This window comes from Lethenteron reissneri, unplaced genomic scaffold (assembly GCF_015708825.2).
Source record: "Lethenteron reissneri isolate LAM-NWPU_2019-01 unplaced genomic scaffold, ASM1570882v1 scaffold_1469, whole genome shotgun sequence".
Classification (NCBI taxonomy): Eukaryota; Metazoa; Chordata; class Hyperoartia; order Petromyzontiformes; family Petromyzontidae; genus Lethenteron; species Lethenteron reissneri.
In genome coordinates this window covers 57275-63378 of record NW_026891189.1, presented here as the reverse complement: position 1 = coordinate 63378, position 6104 = coordinate 57275, and positions in this window count along the sequence as shown.

Genomic DNA, 6104 nt, shown 5'->3' with positions numbered 1-6104 from the left:
CAGCAGAATCAGCATCTGGGCTGCCGGGGGAATGGAGACAGACTTACTGACCAGAGCCTGCACGTAGGGTACACCCCGGCTGGCCCCCTCCGCCTTTAGGAAATGGAGATGCGTTCCCTGGACTTCCACCCGCCCATGGGCCAGATCGATTTTCATTGGCATCCGCCTCAGAAAGTCCGTCCCCAACAGGCAGGGTACGGGCAACGTTGCGGAGACAAGGATAGGTCCTGCTACCGAGAGCTGCCCAATCTGTATCGGGGCTTCAACCTGGCCCAGGAAGCCCATGCTGCCTCCATTTGCTGCAATGAACGTTGTCTTGACAGGGACTAAAGGTCGGATTTTATCCGGCAGCATCTTGTGCATGGTGCTCGAGATGATCGTGGCTGATGCCCCCGTATCCACCAAGATACGTGCCGACACTCCCGCGATTTCACCGACCAGGACCGAGGTTCCCGACGTGGCCGCTACCACCCGCCTTGCCAGCTTCCTCCATTGTGTGGCTGAGTCCGGCCACTGACCAGGCGGCGTCTCGTTATCCTGTGGTGCATGGTGAAATGATGGGGGATGGATGTAAATGGACTGAAGATGGGGTTCCTCCCTTTGGAGTGCGTCGCAGCAGGGTGAACGCGCCCTTGTTACATAGTGTGGGCTTACCCGTGGGTTGCGGGCTGGGCTCTCTATGTGGTGCAAATTGCCCCCCCTTGGTGACGTAGGATGGGCCCCCCTTGTGGTGTGGGGGGCCCCCCCCATTGTAGGGGGCAGTGGGGACTGGGGGGTGGGCCTTCCCGTGAGCCCCTCCCTTCTCCCCTCCCTTCCCTTTGTCACGGGGGCGTGGTCCCCCTGGTTCCGTCTCGCTCTGCCGCAAAGCGGTGGCGAGGCGGGCCGTGGAACTGCTCCAGGGCGCAATGTCAATCTTGTGGGCTGCCTCCGCCCCCGGGCCGTTGCCCCTGGCAACTCGCCGGCGTCGCAGGTAACTGGTGACGTCACGCCCGCCGGCGACGTCACGCCCGCCCGCGACGTCACGCCCGCCCGCGACGTCACGCCCGCCGGCGACGTCACGCCCGCCGGCGACGTCACGCCCGCCCGCGACGTCACGCCCGCCCGCGACGTCACGCCCGCCGGCGACGTCACGCCCGCCGGCGACGTCACGCCCGCCCGCGACGTCACGCCCGCCGGCGACGTCACGCCCGCCGGCGACGTCACGCCCGCCCGCGAAACCACGCCCGCTCGCGACGTCACGTCCGCCCGCGACGTCACCTCCACCCGCGACGTCACCTCCGCCCGCGACGTCACCTCCGCCCGCGACGTCACGTCCGCCCGCGACGTCCCTCCCGGCCTCGGCGCGACTCCCGACGCGGTCTCCGGCCCCGGCGCGACTCCCGACGCGGTCTCCGGCCTCGGCGCGATCCCCGACGCGGTCCACGGCCCCGGCGCAATTCCCGGCGCGATCCGCGACACCACTTTTGGCCGCGACGTCACTTCCGGATGCAACGTCACGTCCGTTCGCGACGCCACTCCGGGTCGCGACGCCACTTCTGGTCGCGACGCAATCACAGGCCCCGGCGCTATCTCCGGCACGATCCCCTTCCCCCGACCCGGACAATGGGGACCGGGGAACGACACCGACGGCGCCCACCCCGAGGAGACTCCCGGTAAGTTCACGGCGTCGGAATTGTAATTGCTCGGCCCGACCGAGAGGCCGGGCGGGACGGCGTCACTCGCCTGGATCCTGTCGGCGTTCGGCCCCGGCGGGTTCCAGGTGACGTTGGCGGCCTCCGGCTCCGTGCGGCACCCCCTCGCCACATGCCCCTCTCGACCACAACGGTGGCAGACCCACAGGGCGTTCCGTCGGGGGGGCTCGGCGCGATGTTGTAGAGGCGGCTGCCAGCGACGCGGCGGCTGGTCGCGCCCCTGGTCCGTCTGCTCCGCCAGTCCCCGGATCGCCGCGTACACCTCCCGCAGCGATGGCTCCATCTCAGACGTCGGGGGCCCGTTCCCAGCTGCCCCACAGGCAGCCTGTGGCGACGGTGCAGGTTCGGCGGTTGGTGTCGCTGGACCCAGTAGCGCCGCGGCAACGGCTCGGCTGTTCCCCCCCGCCGCGCCAGCCACCGGGCCCACGGGTGGCGCCCGGCCCATGACTTGCTCGTGGGCTTGGATGGTCCGGGCAGCCCACAGCGAGGTGTGTTCCCCCGGCGTCACCACGGGCATTACAACGCCGGCGCGGCAAGCGTAGGCGATGAGGTGCTCGACCACGAGGTCCTCGAGCGCTTCTTCCGCCAGGCGAGGGAAAGCTCTCCTCGCCAACACGAGCAGCGCACCCCTAAAGGGGATTCTTTAGCCCCTCGCTGGCGATCCTGGAACCGTTTAAAGGCTCCTTCCGCCGGGCAATAGATCTCCCCCAAAGCCTCGTAGGCCGCCTGTAGCGTGGACTTGCTGTGCGAGGGAAGGGAGGTGTAAGAGGAGAGTGCTTCCTTGCCCAGAACGGATGGCAGCGCTCGTAGTGCCTCTTCGTCTGTCCACTCGAGAGCGTGGAAGGCAGCCTCGAATCGGCGGACAAACCCCTCCCAATCTTCTTCCTCAGCCACGAACTTGTCAACGGGCCCCAGCCGACGCGGCCGTCCGGCCACTTGCTCTCCGTGTTGGGTGTTTAGCCCTGGGGGTTTTGGCGGGAGCAGCGGCGGCTGGCGTGACGAGGTTGGTTGCGGCTCCTGCCCGGCCGGCTGGTCGGCCTCCGGGTCCCGTGGCCTCTCCTCCCGTAGTACGCGTGGGGGTGGGGGTCCCGGTGCTGGCGGGCCCCCCATAGGGTGCCTCTGCAGTAGCTCCTGCAGTGCCCTCTCCACGCGGGCCATGCGGTCCTCCATGGGGTCCTTCAGGCGATCCGGGCCCCCTGCTGCTGCTTCTGATAGCAGGCCCCCTTGTTGCCCGTGATGGGAAGGATCCCCGGCCCCTGCTTCCTCCTCCCTTGGCTCTTTCCCGCGGGGATTTTTCTTTGTAGCCATGAGATCCCACCGTTGCCACCAGATGTAAAGTAGGAGCCGACACCAGATTGCAGGGGTCTCGTCCTTTATTCCTTTCCTTCCATCCACACCTGTCCCCAGCCGTCCCAATCTCGTTCCCGCCAAAGGCCCCTTCTTCCCGCCCGTTCTCTCCTTATATCCCTTCGATCACCCCTCCCACTAACCCATTTATTGGTGGGAATCCTTCCCCTGACACCCCTACACCACCATCACCACTACCATCACCACTAAAAATGCTGGCCTGTGGGACATCGCGTTGGCCATGTCCCCCACCGCCTTGTGTTACGCCATCCTTAATAGGTGCTCGCTAACAGCACTTGTGTTATGCCAACCTTAATAGGTGCTCGCTAACAGCACTTGTGTGTTATGCCAACCTTAATAGGTGCTCGCTAACAGCACTTGTGTGTTACGCCAACCTTAATAGGTGCTCGCTAACAGCACTTGTGTGTTATGCCAACCTTAATAGGTGCTCGCTAACAGCACTTGTGTGTTACGCCAACCTTAATAGGTGCTCGCTAACAGCACTTGTGTGTTACGCCAACCTTAATAGGTGCTCGCTAACAGCACTTGTGTGTTACGCCAACCTTAATAGGTGCTCGCTAACAGCACTTGCCCCTATGATCTGTAAGGCTAAATAGAGGACCTTGGTTTTTTGTTGCGTATAGCGGTGAGGGAGCAAAGTATGGATTGATCATTTACTTCGCTCCAAGCAAGATGACTCATCATTCATTACAGTGCCAAGCAAATGGTGCCAAAGTCAATTGCTGCTCTTGAAGCTTCCGCAGATGTCTAGATGGGTACGGCTCGCTTTGTTGTTGACCCTGTTCCGTTTTACTTGGGCAGTCTATACCCAGCACTTGAATGTCACCTTTGTCTTTAGATGTTATCTCAGTGCAAAACTAGCCTTACTGTATTTGTTATAAGATTGCTCGATAAACTCAACTGAATCGATGAAGCTGCCCAGAACGCGTACAATAGCTAAAACAGAACCCAGTTGCCAACACACGTTGATCAAAAAGAGAAACGGGTTTTATTGGACATATTTTACATCGTTCATATTGGTTAAAAAAAAATGCAAAACATTATAACGATCGTGTTCATCACAATAAAACATGCGCCTTATTAATTGTTTGCAATCAGATGCAAACTATAACGTGCAGTGGCATTCGATCCACATCCTAACGCAACACCTCTCTCTCCTGTCGTCCTGTGTTTTACAGCCAGTGGCTAAATAACGTTATCCCAGCCGGGTTGACTCAATTGGAAGGTTGCAAGCTCGCATCCCACTCGATGGGTCAACTGAGCCCACCATCGTCCCCCCTAGGGTCGATAAAAACGTCTGTGGATAGACTGGCCCCGGCCATAGTAATGTGCAAGTCCCACTGCTGGAGATCGGGGGCCACTTGATGGAGATGAGCATCACCCGACGGCCAATGAAGCGTGGAGATGTTTGCACTGTGTTAACATAAGCATTATCCAGGCCTCGCAATCCAGCTCGTGTCTTTTACCACAACATAAATGTTAAGGAAGGACGCCGGCCGAACAAGGCGACGAGTATAGAGGCCTAATGCCTTGCTGTTCAAAACACTGCAGGGACGCTTCCTCTGTTAGATGCGAAAGCAGCTATGCCATAGCACAGCCGTCAAGAATAATCTTCAATGGAAAACTCAACAACAGCAAATAAAATAGCACTTTGTGGTACAACGTTCGAGACAGGTGGAGAGTGTGGAACTTGGGTTGATCGTGATAAAAAAAATTCCGCGATTATTTAAAACATTATAGACACTACAACAATGTGGAAATACTATATCCGCATTTTGCACATCATTGTCAAAATGTAATATAAAAAAAACATTGTGCAGGTTCATGCAAGCCTCTTTCGAACCAGCATCACTACTCAAACAGCAGCGGCTTGTAAAACATATTCTTTGCATCAAGTAATAACATTAATAATATTGTAGATTGACTTAGAAATTGTGTTTCTGCGCATTGTGGTGAAATGCTAAAAGGCGCTCCTAATAATCTCGGACCTATGCACTCAGCGTGAGCGTTCCGCGTCAGATCCATCTCAGCGATTATGCCGCAAACACACTCTGTCTTCATCCCACTCTTAGTCTTTCTGCCCCATAGCTCCAATACCCCCCCCCCCCCGCCCTGCCCCCCTTTAGTTATTAATAATATAATGCACCCCTCCCCACCCATTTATCATTAAGCCAAAGTTCTACAGTCTGATAATGAGTGTAAGGACTTGACGGCAAGGTGGGAGGAGTGGTGGTGAAACGTGATTCACTCCGCTTAAAAGCATTCAACTTTACACTCTTTAATAGTTGCAAATTCAAATCCGGTTTGGGAGTGAGCTAAGCCCATCGTTCACATGAATCCTGTCGTTGGGAGTCAACAGTGACTGCCCTGTGGAGAGACTCTCCCGTATCGTGGCAATGTGGAATTGCCACCATGAGCTCAGGGCTGTCAATGGCAATGTGCGCTGTCCAATGCTCCACTGAGCAGAGGGACACTTTGACTTGACTTTAGAAAAAAGCAATCGATTTGCCACAGAGACCCAAAGCGGTAGAGCCTATACGTGACGTTCTCCGTGTATGAACAGCAGTGGTAACGCTGACCGTGGATATAGACCGTCACAATGGAACCGTGTTGGTCATGTACAAATGCAAGTGCCCAATCGCAAGGACGCCTGCGGAGTGACGAGCATTGCAGCGGTGGTGGCCAATACGTTGACCGCGAAATTATTTGTCGTGGAACTCGGAACAAATGCTCACACGAAGGTTAGTGCCGGATTATCCTAGTAGCAAAAGTAGCAACATATGTAGCTACATCATGTGTAGTAGCTACGTCATGTGTAGTAGCTACGAGCCCCGTGCTTTAAAGCTATCACTTCCGGTTCAGTGATTCTGCACTAGCTCTATTACTAAAGTACTATACTGCCTCCAACTTTTATAAACGACCGGGTGCTTAAGGTGAGCGATTCGTCGTAGTATCTGGCTGTATAGCAAATACAAAAATACAATTACTTTACAATGCAATTAAAAAAATTGTGTTTTCATATTTTTATTTAGGGCCCCTTTATAA